This window comes from Hibiscus syriacus, unplaced genomic scaffold, assembly GCF_006381635.1.
Source record: "Hibiscus syriacus cultivar Baekdansim isolate YM2019G1 unplaced genomic scaffold, ASM638163v2 tig00110678_pilon, whole genome shotgun sequence".
Lineage (NCBI taxonomy): Eukaryota > Viridiplantae > Streptophyta > Magnoliopsida > Malvales > Malvaceae > Hibiscus > Hibiscus syriacus.
The window spans coordinates 1,280,731-1,297,038 of NW_024062822.1; the positions used below are offsets into that span (position 1 = coordinate 1,280,731).

Here is a 16,308-nt window from a genome sequence, read left to right on the forward strand (position 1 = left end):
TTTAGACGACGTCATTTTTTACATGATAAATCAAACCGAGACCAAAACTATCCGAGAACTAAGTTATCGTCTCCTCCGCTATTACTAGCAAACTTCGAACCGACCCATGCAAGTCGTATTGACCGTGAATGTTAATTGTCAATTTTAGCATATTCTGTTGCGTCGTTAATTTAGAATTATTTATTTATTTAAACTATTTCGTAGGTTCTGATTTGGGGTGATCAACTGCTCGAGTTGACATTGGTAAAGGTTATTGTCATTCTTAACTGTCTCTCTAGTCGGTGCTAAATTTGGTTGTTTATTTGCTTGTTTGTTTGGTTGTCTGGTAAATTACTTGAAAAAATGTTTGGATGTGAATTTGATTGAGTTTAATATATTTCAGAAAAATACTATGTGATGCATGATGAACTGTCGAAATTGGATTATGTGATGTGCATATCGAATATATTTTTCTGTACATAAAAGTTTAGGTTAAGGGTGACTCTCTCAGTCTAAGGTCATGACATACTTAAAACCCAATTGGGATTTACATAGGAATTTACAAATTGCCCACCAAGAGTAACAGTGGTAGGATTTGAACTTGGCCTTACAAGCTCAAATTCCTGAATCTCATCCACTTGTACCAACACTCGTTAACACATATTGAATATATAATTGTATTGAATTATCACGAATTAGATTATATGCTTCGAAATATCTTATTAAGTAATATTTTTATTCGAATAAAATCAAAAATCAGATATGTATGTCATTCTGCATGTCATGTTAAGTCGGATTCTGATAGGGGAAGTTTAGTGCATTCACTCGGCGAAGTGAATGTCACTTATTGGATTTTGTGGCATACTCCACTTCCGATAGTGTGATTTGATTATAGTTAGTGTGGTTCTGGAAAACCCACTCTTCGGATGGTGTGACAGAAGTATGGGTAGGTGTATTGCATAACATTCAAATTTATGATTATCACTTTTTGATTCGGGCTGTGATTATTATTGATTTATTCAGACTATGCTATGTATTTTTTTTTTTTTGCATTTTAGAGACATACTAAGCTTAATAACTTATACCCATGCAGTTTTTATTTCAGATACTCAAATTTAGGTGGTCCGATACTTAAAGCGTTGTTTCATTTTTTAGATAAAATTATTACAAACAATATGAGATTTTATTTGAATATCTCACTTTGGATTTTCATTTTTATTACTTGTAATTGGGACTTTGGATATTATAATTTATTTTGGAATTGTTTATGTTTGTTTTGAATATTTGTCACCCATATCGGATTTTTCTCGGGCATTTGTTTTCAACAAATTTTGAAGTTTGAATTTGAGAAATGTTTCTGTAATATTAATATTAAATTTTAAATTTTAATTTGATAACGGTTTCATGAGGGACAAGTTTTCAACATGACAATCTAGATTCGACCTAATTTCTTCTAGGTCGAATCTAGGGGTTACATTTAGTGGTATCAGAACCCAATTCAAATCTCGGCCTATGGAGCTCGACCATAAATATTTAATGAAAAATTATTTTTTTCATGCATACAAATATTTTTAATATTTGCAAGATTTCCGAAAAAAGTCATAATTTTGAAATTTTAAAAATAGAAATTTACTTTAGATTATTATTATTGATTTTGATTTGGGTTAATTGGGTGACAAAATTGAATAAGTTCAAATGTGTAATTTTAGTGATTAAAATAGAATATGATAAAATTATTAAAATCTATGAAGCGATTATACCAAGAGTTGATATTATTTCTATTTTTCATATTTTGGTTTTAATCTATTTTTGTAAGATTTTAATATAATTTTCCATTTTATTTAATTTAGATATTATCTTTTTCTATAATGTTTTGATGCTCATCCAAATCATGTTCATTTTTCCTCTTGTTTTCTCTTATGGCTAAAATTTTCATTTCCTTCCTCTCAAATCTTTTTGCTCATCTTATTCTTGATTCATCCCATTTTCTAAGCTTGATTTTCAACCTTCCATTACTTCCTTTTACCGTGGACTACACTAGCTTTGAGGAGTTTCCTTGTTTTCTTCCTTTGATGATTTTTTTCATCTTCAATCAATTTCCAGCAAGGTAAACTTCATTTTCTATGTTCCTTTATGCTTCACCAATTAAAAATATCCTTTCTATATTGATGGGTTATAGTTTTCATTGAGATGTTAGTTTTTGAATGGCTAAAAAATTATTTTCGGAATAAACGAAAAGTTAATTTTCTTTAGTTGATTTGAGGGTTCTCTTGTGATAAATTAGATGTTAATGATGAAATTCAATACTTTAACATTCAAAAACTTATAATTTCATCATCTATTTTCCTTACCAAAAATATGATTACCACGAAAAAATCTTGTTTTAGGCAAAACTGTTCTTTTACGGCTAAAATATATAACTTTTTAAAATTACAATTTTGGTCCTTAAATTTTCACAAAGTTTATACTTTAGCTATTAAACTTTTAAAACTTATATTTTAGTCACTGGCCAAAATTTGGGGTATTATATCCTTTCTCCCATGTTTTTATTTTTTATTGTGTTTACATGCATTGAGCACAATGCACATATCAGGTTTGAGGGTGTGTTGTTCGTTTGTCTCGTTCATTAAGTTATGTATCATTTGTATTATTCATTCCAGATTTCCATGACATTAGATTTGCATGACATTTAGATAGAAAAACAATTACCTAGACTTTAAATTTACCTATGATGAGATAATTATCGACAAAAATCTAATGCTGAGAATCCTAGAACGTTTACTAATGTTAATCAAGGTAGTGACCCAGATGACAGACGCTTGGTCTTCGATTATTGTTTGTACCTAAAAAATCATTTGGTGTGTGGAATTCTAAGAAGCAACGTTCATTATCCAAGTCAACAGCTGAGGTGGAGTATCGAAGTCTTACTAACGTTACCTCGGAAGTTGTGTGGATAAAGTCCTTACTTGCTGACATGGGAATCCAACTTGATCATCCACCTATAATATGGTGTGACAACACCAGCATTGTTGCAGTGGTTGCCAACCCGGTTTTGCATACAAAAGTGAAGCATGTAGACCTAGTTGTGCCCTTTGTTAGGGAAAAAGTGTTGATAGAGATCTGGAACTGCGTTATGTGTCTGTTCAGTTCCAAGTTGCTAACATTCTAACTAAACCTCTTGTTGTGGCTTAGTTTCAGGAGTTGAAAGCATCTCTAAAGGTTCATTCGTTTCAGCAGCTGAGACTTGCACATGATCGTGATTTAGTTTTTTTGGGTTCAAGGTGTTGAAGAGGGGTGAATATTGAGAAGAAAAGTGGTATGGTAAAAAAAAGGTTTTTGTCTTCTACTATTGGTTGTTGTTAGTTGTTTTCTAGATTATTTCTAACCGTTTTCTGTTTGAAGTTAGTTGGTTCGGTTAAGTCACACCTGGGTCAAACTCTCAATGTTGATCCATTAAACTTAAGGGTAAAATATAGTAATGGTCACTGAACTTTTTTAAAGCTTTCATTTAGGTTCCCCAACTTTTAAAACTTGCAATACAGTCCCCCAACATTTAGTCCGTTTGTAATATGGTCCCCGACGTAACCGGTCGTTTGACGTCGTTACACTGCCGTTAGTACATTTGCAATATGGTCATTGAAATTTTTAGGTGCTTGAATTTAGGTCCCCCAACTTTTAAAACTTGTAACACGACCCTCAATTTCATTCTAAACCCCAAATTCCTTTTCGATCTCAAATTTCATTTTTCGCTTCTTTTTTCTCTTTTCTCATTTCCAATGTAACTTTTCAGTCGGGGATGTATGGGAAATTCTAATCTAACTTTGAATTATGTGGAGGTGTTGACTTGAATAAGGGTTCATTAAAAGAAGACTCGACCAAGAAAACCATCAACGATTCAAGGTGTAATGTTAGATACAAGTCATCTCAGGTGAATCATAGATGTTTGATGAAATTCTTGTGAGAAAAAATGGGGTTAGAAATGCAGAGTTGACAAATACTACTAAGATGAAATAAGTATCACTGTTGAAAGTCACCAACAAAGCTGTAATTATTTTGTATAAATGACATACAATAATTTATTCGTTTAATCCTTGTGGTTAAAGATTTTCCAACAGATGATCAAATATAATAAAATCCCAAACAGCGCATTCACCTCTCAGTCTCTTTTGCTCACATGCACTCTTGTTTGGTTTTTGTTCTTCAATTTTCCGCCATATAAATTGTAAACCCAAACAGTCCTCCGTCTTTCAGCTTTTTATTTACAAAGAAAAAATGAAGGAAAAATTACGAAACTCAACACTGATTGTGATTATTTCTTAGCCTCTCCCCTCACTTGCAAGAATGTATTTATTTTCTCTTTTGGACTATCCAGAAGTAAGCTTTTCCTCTTTTGCATTTTCCTATTTTCAGCTCGCATTGTGTGTTTTTTGTTGAATTTTTTATGTTTCTGGAACTGCATGTCAATGATATGGATATTCAGTGTTAGTTTTGAACCAAAACTATCTATTTTTCTTTCTTTCTTCTTAATCAAAACTTTTAGTACTCCTTATAAAATATATTCAGTCTAGTAGAATAAAAGTGAAATAGGGTCATATGCTAATTTTTTTAACTTCTTGTTTGGTTTTTCTTTAAATCAGGGAATTTGTTGTGAGTATCGACATAGTGAAATCGTCTGGCTCAATCTGAGAGACTGCTAGTATTAGTTTTCTGGGAATTGTATTGATCCGAACTATGGTTTTTGGCGTCATGTGAGCTCGTATTTTTTTAATAAGTTCATGTTGATTATGTGACTGATATATCGTGAACGAATTGGATTTTTTTTTCATGTTTTAGAAATTTTACTGTTCAATTGTATTGAATTATAGCTTTAGAAGATAATTCTGCATGCACGCAACTCGAAAGGCATCATGACAGGGTATTATATTTGGAGTTGCGAAAGAGACTGAGAGGTGAATGTGTTGTTTGGGATTTCATTATATTTGATCATCTGTTGGAAAATCTTTAACCACAAGGATTAACGAAGAAATTATTATATGCCATTTATACAAAATAATTTCAGCTTTGTTGGTGACTTTCAACAATGATACTTAGTTCATCTTAGTAGTATTTGTCAACTCTACATTTCTAACCCCATTTTTTTCTCACAATAATTTCATCTAACATCTATGCTTCACCTGAGATGACCTGTATCTAACATTAAACCTTGAATCGTTGATGGTCCCGATAGTCCCTTGGTCGGGTCTTCTCTCAATGGACCCTTATTCAAGTTAACACCTCTACATAATTCAAAGTTAGAATAGAGTTTCCCATGCATCCCCGACTGAAAAGTTACGCTGAAAATGAGAAGAGAAAAACGAAAAAGGAAATTCGAGTTCGAAAAGGAATTTGGGGTTTAGAATGAAATTGAAGATTATGTTGCAAGTTTTAAAAGTTGAGGGATCTAAATGCAAGTGCCTGAAAAGTTCAGTGATCATATTGCAAACGTACTAACATAAGTGTAACGGCGTCAAACGGTCGGTTACGTCGGAGACCATATTGCAAACAGACTAAATGTTGGAGGTTGTATTGCAAGTTTTAAAATTTAAGGGACCTAAATGAAAGATTTATAAAAGTTTAGTGACCATTATTATACTTTACCCTAAACTTAATTAAGGCTATATAAATTGAGCTTTGTTGAAAGGGCTAGTCATCTTTTAGCCCACATTTCTTCCTTGCACCCGTTTAGTTACTTTGCTAAATTTCGTGTGCTTTCCAGCTGTTGCTTATAGGTCAGTTTGTTAGCTAGATTCTCGGGATGGTTTGCAACAGTTTTCAAGATGCATCGAATGAGAGTCATGAGTTGTATTCAAGCATTTTATATCCCTTCGATATTTCAACAAAGAACACCAAAACAATAGCTAGCCCTTTGGAATTAATATATTTTAAATTTACTCTCGAAACTATGTTACTTCATAATTTACTTGAAATTTGTTTGGAATTAATATACACCAAAAAAATATAAACTAATTAATGACAAAATAGAATAAAAGGAAGTATATAGCGTATAGGGATGAAAATGAATAGAATAAAAACATGAAGAACTATAAGAGTAGTTTTTCCTTCTATCAAAATCAGGTCCTCATGGACAACACATATCTTATTATGCTCTTCGTTCTTCGTATTAATTAAGTGGGAGAGTGCGTAGATTATTATTAAATTAAATCCTTCGTCAACGAAAATAAAATTGCTGCTTATGGACAGGTTTAAGGAATATGTTTAATTAAAACTTGAAAAACAAAAACAAATACACCTAATAAATTTATCCCAAACTTTTTTTTCATTTAAAATTTATCCCGGAAATTTCTTTTAATAGAAGCTGTATGTATTATTAAAAAGTAAAAATATCCAAAATTGTAATAAGAGTTTGCGATCATCGTTGTAAACTAAATACATGATTTGAACATTTTTCTGTAATATTGAAACTAGTCGTTTTATATTATATAAAGAGCATACATGGGAAAAGTTAAAAACTCACCAAAAGACTCTAACAAAAAAATTAGATACAAACGAATTTGATTACATCGACAAATGAACCACAAAATATGATTAAGCTATTGAAAGACCACCGAGAATCCCAAATCGTAGTCAAGCTTTGTGAGAAACTATCCACAAATATAAAATCGCTCATTCAAATACAACCAGAGGGTCCATAACAAGGAATAGGGGTGAGCATTCGATCGAGTCGAATCAAAAAATTTCGCGTTATTCGAGTTGACGAGTCATATTTTACAACTCGAACTTAACTTGAAATTTTTTCGAATCGAGTCGAATTTAATAAATTTGATTCGAGTTATTAGAGTTTTTATACTAATTTTATAATAATTATTTATAGTGTTATGCAAGTATTTGTTCCAAAATTTTGAATTTCTCTAACCATAAAAGATATATATATATATATATATATATATATATATTATTTTCACATTATAATGTTATTTAATATATCAAATACAATATAAAATTATAAAATATATTCATAATATTATATTTTAAAGAAATGATTTTGTGGGTAAAATATTGATGGAGTATAAAGGAGCAAGGAATTGATTGGAAGAAATAATTTGTAAATAATTGTTGTCAAAAGACTAAATTGAGTAAAATGCAAAGTTAATGGACTAAATAAAAAGAGAGAATACATTTTTTAGTAAAAAAAGTAAGAATTGAAGTTACATAGATATTCCATTGTGATATATGAGCATGTGGTTCAAATTTGATAAAAAACAGATTTATAATGAATTGAAGAAATAAGGAAATTATGAAAAATTAAGGTACTAAATCAAAAAATATAGAAAATTAGTTATCAAAAAGAGGAATTGAAAGTACATACGTATTCTACGATGGTTTAGGAGCATGTGATTCAAATTTGGTTAAAAAATGAACTTAAAATGAAGGATGAGTTGAAGAAATAATGAAATCAGGGACTAATTGTAAAATTATCAAAATAATTAGTCGAATTTTTAATTTTTCGAGTAACTCGAAATTTCAAAATTTCAAATCGAATCGAACTCAAAAACCAAATTTATAATTCGAGTTGAATCGAATAATTCAATTTTTTTTAAAAAAAAAATCGACTTTTCGAGTCGAGTCAAGTTTTGCTCACCCCTAACAAGGAAGATCAACAAGATTATAATTAAGCGTAATATTGGTCAGTCGTAGCGTCATCAAATCTAACTATGAAAAAACATAAATAAATTAACGGTGAAACGATCAAAAAAGAAACTAAAAAATGTGTCACAAATACTAAAAAAAATGTCAAAAAAATAGAAAATATGTCATAAAAATATAATTATTCTTATTAAAAAGTTAAAAGAGAAACAAAAGAAAAAGAGAATCGACAGATGACAACCGATATTAATATTAGTACCATTATCAATTAAATAAAATTAAAAAATTAATCTAATTTATATAAAACGACACAAAATTTAAAGAAGAAGGAGAGAGAGGAGAGGGAGAGAGAGAGAGAGAGAGAGAGAGAGAGAGAGAGAGAGAGAGAGAGAGAGAGAGAGAGAGAGAGAGAGCATGTAGTTTTTTAATATCCAAAATTCTGATAAATTTATCCCACAACTTAAAATGGGTGTGAGCTGTCTTAGTTCATTGAAACCTAATATTTAATTTTGGTGTGCTACAAATAAATTGAACACACAGAAGATATTAATTATTCCAGTAGGTATGTGCATCACCTAAGTTTGTGGGCTACCGACTGCCGTAGTTCATGATTCATAACTACAAAAACCAAACGTGTTTGAATTTTGTATTTATTAATAAAATAAAATAAATTAGAAAAATTATCTTAAACTTTAAAATATCTGAATTAATTGATAATGAATTAATTATCAAAAATTATAAATAAATAATAATTTATATGATTTAAAATATATAGAATTAATTAATTATTTTTTGAATAGTATGAGATAATTAAAAGAATTTATTTAGAATCTTTTTTAATTATTGAAGATACACATTTATTATACATACATAACTACAAGAATCCGAGATATATAAGGAGAGCAATACTTTTTTTTAATAAGAGAACAACACTTAATTTTACCGTTAAAATCAGTTAATGGGAAATAAATGTGAAATTAAAATAATTTCACATTTCTTAAATTTATTAATCACTCATTTTATTTTAATAAGATTTGATTCAATTTTCAAATTTATTAGTATTAATTTTGATATTCACTTTTCTTTCGTTATTCTCGTAAATAAATTTATTTCGTTTCATATTTATTTGATAAATTTTTAAACTTGTCCTATATTTTTATTGTTTAAATATAAACAGTTTGTATGATATTATAAAAATAAAAATAAATTACAAATAAAATAAATTTAATTTAAATAATTTTTATTTTTTAATTAAACTAAGGTGATTACAAAGTAATATTTATTTTAAATATTCTCAATCATTTGACAATAAATGTTCAATCACATGGACCTAGGTGGGGTGAGTGAGAGCGTTTGCCCTAAAAATCTAAATTTATCATATATTTTAAATTATTTTTCTATGTTTTTCTATTGAAATTTATTTTCGCCCCTTAAAATTTTAAAAGTTAAAGTTTGCGAAGATAAAATCCTGCATCTGTCAATGGTTGTTAGTGCTCCAACCCATAACTATAAGAACAACAATAATTCTTTTAACTATTGAGTTAAAAGTCGGTTCGTATTATAATTTATACATTTATATTATATAAACCATCCAAATATTATAATTTGATTTTCGATTCGCTAGGCATTTTCCCTAGACATGGCAAATTTGACTTGAACCTGATTACCCAAACCGAAGCTCGAAATAGACTCGAATATGATCATCTAAATTTGACCCAAAACTCGAAAAAAAACCCAAAATATAATCGAATCTGACCCGAATTTAACCAAATCGAAAGTAACGAACCGAAAGTAATATAATAAAAAATAACCTGAACCGAAATTAACCTGAATTTAATTTACCCAAACCCGATTTTTTTACAAAAATATATCAATAATTATATATATACTTGATTTAACTTATACCCAACTCTACTTGAATTGACATGAAGATCTAAAGTTTACTCAAACCGAAAATAATTGATCGAATATTAAATTGACATGAAAATTAACTATTATGAATTTATCTGACCCGAAATTAACCTATCAATATGACCCAAATCGACCTGACTTACTATAGACCCGAATAAAACCAAAACTCGAAATGACCCGACCCGCCTGGACCCAACTCAACTTACTATAAAACCGAATAAAATCAAAACCTAAAATGACCCGATCCAACCTAGACCTAACCCGAATTAAGTCTAAATTAAAATAACACAAACTAAAATGACCCAAACCAATCCCAATCCGAATAACCCGTTTACCTCTCTAATTTTTCCACCACAAGAGTAAGCAAATTAGCATCGAAAAGGAAAAATGTGCACCACAAAAATTTGTCACTAAATTACTTCGTATTAAGGTAAAACAAGACACTTTACAAAGTGATACAAGAATAGTGAGCAAACCAAATAATTTAGCAAACTGTTTAACTATATAATTATGATTATAATGACTAATAATCTTTTACTAAATAATGGATATGACAATACGTGACCACCAATAAACTAATCAAAAAATAAATATTGTCAGGATCTCTGTGCAAGCACCAATACAACCACAAAGATATGTAAAACAAGAATCAAAAGTCATAAAAAACATGTCACAAGAACATAGAAAAAAATGTCATAATAGTATATAAAAGCATGTTACAAGAACAAATATTTTTATTTAAAAATAAAAAAACTCAAAAAAGGTAAAAAATAACATAGCATAAAAAAGAACAAGAAAAACAATAACTATTTATGGTCTACAATCAATATTAAAATTGATGTTGTTACCGTTAAGTAAAAAAATTAAAAGAAAAGAGGTAGAGACGACCTAAAAATATAAGGGAAAAAATTTTGAATTTACTTTCTGAAATTAATTAGTATATAAAAGTAAATATTACACTGAATATGATGAAAAACATTAATTTACATTTTAATTAAAGAGTACCGAGTTGAGAATTTTGAAAAGTAATATTTTTATATAATTAATAAAATATATTTTAAATCAATTCAACGTTGAATTGATTAATATAGAGTAAAATATACAAATAGTCTTTGATTATATAATAATATTTTGTTGAATCATCTAATTATTAAAAGTTATAAAATTTTACTTTAAATATAGGATATTACTTTGTGAGTCATCTGACTATTAAAAATTTACAAAATGGTCACTCAACTATTCTTGTTTCAAACTCATCATTTTTCGTTTAAAAAATAATTGTAATATGAGTAGGACGTTAACATGTTGACTAGGATATGACAAAATCTGATAAAAAAAATCTCAAAAGATTGTCATATCTCAATAAACATGTTAATGTTCAGCTCAAACGTCTATCAATTTTTAATGAAAAAAGAAAAATTTGAAACAGGTAAATAGTCAGAAGATTATTTTGTAATTTTTTTAGTAGTAAATGGATTAAACAAAACAATATCCTATAATAATGATATCATTTTGTAACATTTAACAGTAAAAAAAATAATAAAATAATAGACTATAATTAGAGACCATTTATGTACTTTACCCAGTAATATAATAATTACGATCAGTATTTACAAAATTTGGAACAATCCAATATCAATGATATAATCTATAATTGTTATATTTATGACGAATAAAAAATACTGTTTTAAATAATTATTAATGAGCGAAAAAGTTAAGACCTCGTCGTTTCGTTTTAATAATCATATGGGCTCCTTTTATCTCTCCAATAAGCACTTCCAAACACCATAGACAACAAAAGCTTCAGTTTTCCATATAATTTCTTTTATTTTTCCAGTTCAATATTTTACTCCTTTGAAATGGTTTAAGGCTTTGAGGAGAGATTCTCTGGGGGAAATAGAGAAATAGGCTTACACTTCAATGGGTCTTTGCACTTCCAAACCCTCCCCGAACCCTTCTTTTTCTCCTCCTGATTCTAGAAATACCCATATCCCTCCCCGGAATAACCGTATCCACCGTAAGTCTAACCCTTACTCCGAAACGGCTTTTCAGGAGGCCGTTCCCTCCTCCGTCTCCGGCTAAACACATTAGGGCCGTTCTTGCTCGGAGGCACGGGTCTGTGAAGCCTAATGAGGCCGCGATTCCCGAAGGAAGCGAGGCGGGAGCCAACGGTACTGGACTGGATAAGAGCTTCGGGTTTTCGAAGCACTTTGGGAGTAAATATGAGCTCGGAGACGAAGTAGGAAGAGGCCATTTCGGTTATACCTGTGCGGCGAAGTTTAAGAAAGGAGAGCTTAAAGGACAACAGGTTGCCGTTAAAGTTATACCTAAAGCGAAGGTTTCATTTTAATTTTTGTTTTTATATACTTTATTTTATTTTCAGGACTTTGTTCTTTTTGTGTTTATGGATTTGAGTTTAAACCTTTGACATTGAAGAAATGGGATCCGTTGAGAAGTACTTCGAAGGATTTCATAAACTAAATTTAAATATTGAGTTTACTGGAATTGTTTAACAGAGTATAGAAATGATCATAGCTCAAAATTAAATATGTTCAACTTACGGAGTTATGTGTGGAATACAGCGTCTTCTACAATTTTATTTCCGGAGAGTATCATTTTTATGCCTTGAACTGACGTGTTGTGATTGTTGATTTTGCTTTTTTGTTGACAGATGACCACTGCAATTGCTATTGAAGATGTTAGAAGGGAGGTAAAAATATAAAGAGCTCTTTCTGGACATAGCAATTTAGTACAATTCTACGACGCCTATGAGGACCATGATAATGTCTACATAGTTATGGAGTAAGTACCATTTGAAAACATGAACTTAATTTTGGGTTTGTTGTGTTTGGGATCACTGGGTTTGATGATGATCGTGTGTTTTCTTTTGGTCAGTTCTAATTAGTTACTATGTGTCTTTCAGGTTATGTGAAGGAGGGGAGCTCTTGGATAGAATTTTTTCAAGGTATTTCTTCTAATAATAGCTGCTTCTGAGTCCAATATAGGAGTTTGAGGATGAATGAACTTCGGATTTGATTAAAGTGAATGCTTCTATTCATGCAGGGGTGGAAAGTACACTGAGGATGATGCAAAGGCTGTGATGATTCAGATACTTAATGTTGTTGCCTTCTGCCATCTTCAGGGGGTTGTGCACCGGGATCTTAAACCTGAGGTGAATTTCTTTCCGATTCTGATAAGGTTTCTGATATTGTTTACTGAGTGGTATCTGGTTTTGGGGTCCAATATAAGATTTCTATGGTTTATGTAAGGGTTTCATTGAGGATAACTTGGGCCAAATATTCTGGTTTTGCTGTCAGTCACCAAATCAATAGCCAAAGAGCTACTGATTATTTTCTTGGTTGTGCTCCCTTACAGTATATTGCAATTTCATCCTTTTAGCATCACAAGGTTTTAATGTTTATATAATAAAAAATTACCTGCATAATATTATCTCTAATTTTGCTATTTTTGTGTTTCAGAACTTCTTGTTTAAGTCAAAGGATGAAAGTTCACAATTGAAGGCCATAGACTTTGGCTTGTCTGATTTTGTGAAACCAGGTTTGTGCTCAATTTTTTTTTTGCTTAAGCTATACTACTTCAGTTATTTGATTAACTTGTTTGTGTTTTCCTTTTCCATTTCAGATGAAAGGCTTAATGACATTGTTGGTAGCGCATACTATGTAGCACCTGAAGTTCTACATAGGTCTTACAGTACAGAAGCAGATGTCTGGAGTATAGGTGTGATTGCTTATATTCTTTTGTGTGGTAGTCGACCATTTTGGGCACGAACAGAGTCTGGGATTTTTCGAGCTGTTCTAAAAGCTGATCCAAGTTTTGACGAAGCACCTTGGCCATCTCTATCTTCCGAGGCTAGGGATTTTGTGAAGCGCTTACTGAATAAGGACCCAAGGAAAAGATTGACTGCTGCCCAAGCCTCGAGTGAGTGCCTCATCTTCTGTTATACTCATCATTCTTATGTTCTTGAAATATTAGTCACAATTTCTTGGTACAGGTCATCCCTGGATAAAAACGTGTAACGATGTGAAAGTGCCCTTGGATATACAGATATTCAAACTCTTGAAGGCTTACCTGCGCTCTTCATCTCTTCGGAAGGCTGCGTTAAGGGTATGTATATGGTGATATATATCAACATTATTCTATTTTATATCACTCTTCGGTGTTAACAATAGACTTCGGGTAGGCTTTTATTTTCCAGAAAAATTAGTACGTCTATTAGATATTCAATTTACTAATTTTATTACAGGCAGATGTTTTTATTGCTTGAAGCCTTCTCCAGTTACCCCTGATAGGTTTCCCATTTTTTTATAGTAAACTTTTCCCTCATTCTGCATGGGATTTGTAGCTTCGATACTGTTTGATTTGCTTATTTTCCTTTCATTGGTATTTTTGCAGGCCCTGTCTAAAACCTTGACTGCGAATGAGCTATTTTATTTGAAGGAGCAGTTTCAACTATTGGAATCAAACAAAAATGGCACTATAAGCTTAGAAAATATTAAAGCGGTTGATTGCCTTCCCCCCTAACCCGACACTTACACACACAATCTTGAAAATTTTCAGCAGTTTCTTGTAAGTTATTTAGTTCTTTGGTCTGGTTAGGTTCTGATAAAAAATGCAACAGATGCCATGAAGGAATCTTGCATCCCTGAGTTCCTTGCATCAGTAGGTGCTTCATCTTTTTTTTTTTTGGGTGGTGGTGGTGTAGTGGAAATGTGTATAAAATTTAAGTGGTGGTCTGAATCTCTAATTGTGTACACTTTTTCCGTTTGTGGTAGCTAAATACACTTCAATACAGACGGATGGACTTTGATGAATTCTGTGCAGCTGCATTAAGTGTTCATCAGCTAGAGGCTCTTGACTGGTGGGAACAACATGCACGTTGTGCTTATGAACTCTTTGAGAAGGACGGAAACAGACCTATTGTCATCGAAGAACTAGCTTCGGTATGTTGATCTTAACTTGCATGACCCAGGATACTTCTTGCATCTATGCCTCATTTGGATGATTATTTAATTCTTATTATTCAACATTTTTCACATTATATATAAGATGGGTAGGTTGACAGGCATGAAAAACTTAATGAGTCGTATGTATGGCATTTATATTTTGGTCCTTTATAAGAATCATACTTCAATTTTCACCTGTTTTAGAAATTGATTTGCCCTTTCAACTTTCTTATGAACTTATTCTTGGTCTACACATGCTATGGCACTTCACTGTTAAGAAACATTGAAAGTAGGGAGAGAACAAATACTGTTGAGAGAAAAGATTAAAAAAATATTACTTTCTTGCTAGTTAGCATCAATTCTAATTAAGAGAGTTGTGCAGTCCGTATAAAATCCCTTGCAGTTAAGCCTCATTTAATTCTCGTTTATTTTTTGTAAATGTTTCCAACTACTATTGATGGTGATATTTATTACTTGGACATGAATGTGAGTGTTGGGCATGGATATGTGTGCCACCCAAATATGTTCAGTTTTTTCCATAGATTTTTCATTCATTTGGAGGGTTTGGATGATTATGCACCCGTATGCTCCAAAATGTTTTCGACACGGCACGACACAAGTACTTAAAGAAAAAAGAAAGAGTGAAAGTTGCGTAGATCATTATAGTTTCTTATAATGTTTTTCTAGGCACTCTCTCTAATGAGTGCAATTAATTTACTGTTTATTGTAATAGCATTATATGAAATGTAGTTGTCAATAAATTTATCCATACTTTGAACAGTGCCCTCAGGCGCTCATTAGCAAAATTCGTTTTTATAAGTTTAACATTGCAGATTTTTAATGTTCCATGTTATCTTGAGCAAGAAGTTTCCATTTCTTTCTTTTGTTTCCCTTTCTTGGGATGCTTGCAAGCTTTGAAGCAACAGAAAGACTAATCTCTAGCTTCTCTACCATTGCTTTTCAGGAGCTTGGACTGAGTCCATCCGTTCCTGTTCATGCTGTTCTTAATGACTGGATTAGGCACACTGATGGGAAGCTAAGTTTTCTCGGATTTGTCAAACTGTTGCATGGTGTATCTAGCCGAACCCTTGCAAAAGCTCAATAGAAGCCGTAAAACTTACAAAAGAGCTCCAAGAATTACATCTCTCTTGAGCTGGTTTGCATAAATAAATGAATCAGGTGAGGTATTAGGTAGCTAAGCCAGATTATGATAAGTGGTAGAGTGAATTTTGCCATCTCAATCACCGCGTCCCACCTCAAAGCGCTTCGGTTATGGCTTATTTCCTCCTCCTGGCACAAGCTTATATTAAAAAATGAATGAATGAAAAAAACGCATGATTGAAGCCACGAGTCTTATGCAAGTGCAACTTAACATTGACAAAGCTTTTAGTCATTTTTATGTTTTTCCCACTGTAAAGTTGTTTAAAAAAAATTGTGTTCAGGTCATATATACATAAATGGTTACAAGCGACTTGAAAAAACTGACACATTTCGTGTAGCTCTCGTGAGACCATTGTTGTTGTATCATCAGCTTCTCTTATGTGTTCCATAATTTGTAATGGAAAGTGTTATTGCCTTTAAAATCCTTTGCACGTCTAGTTACGGCTTGAGATTGAGTCACATATGATGGATGGGAAATTCATTCAAATCGATATCTTTTTAGGATTTTGATGAGACTTGAAGTTTTGCTATTCTACTCATCTTTTAAATAAAGGCAGATCTTATTAAAATCATAAGGAAATAAGGGGTTGTTTGTTTACTTCAGAAGAATGATTTAAATGTTGAATAATTCAGTCTCTGAATGAATTAG

At 31.3% G+C, this 16,308-nt stretch overlaps 1 pseudogene; it reads left to right on the top strand.

Annotated features, from left to right (window-relative positions):
- The first annotated feature begins 11,373 nt into the window (after positions 1-11,373).
- On the top strand, positions 11,374-16,083 carry LOC120138243 (annotated as a pseudogene).
- Positions 16,084-16,308: the final 225 nt, after the last annotated feature.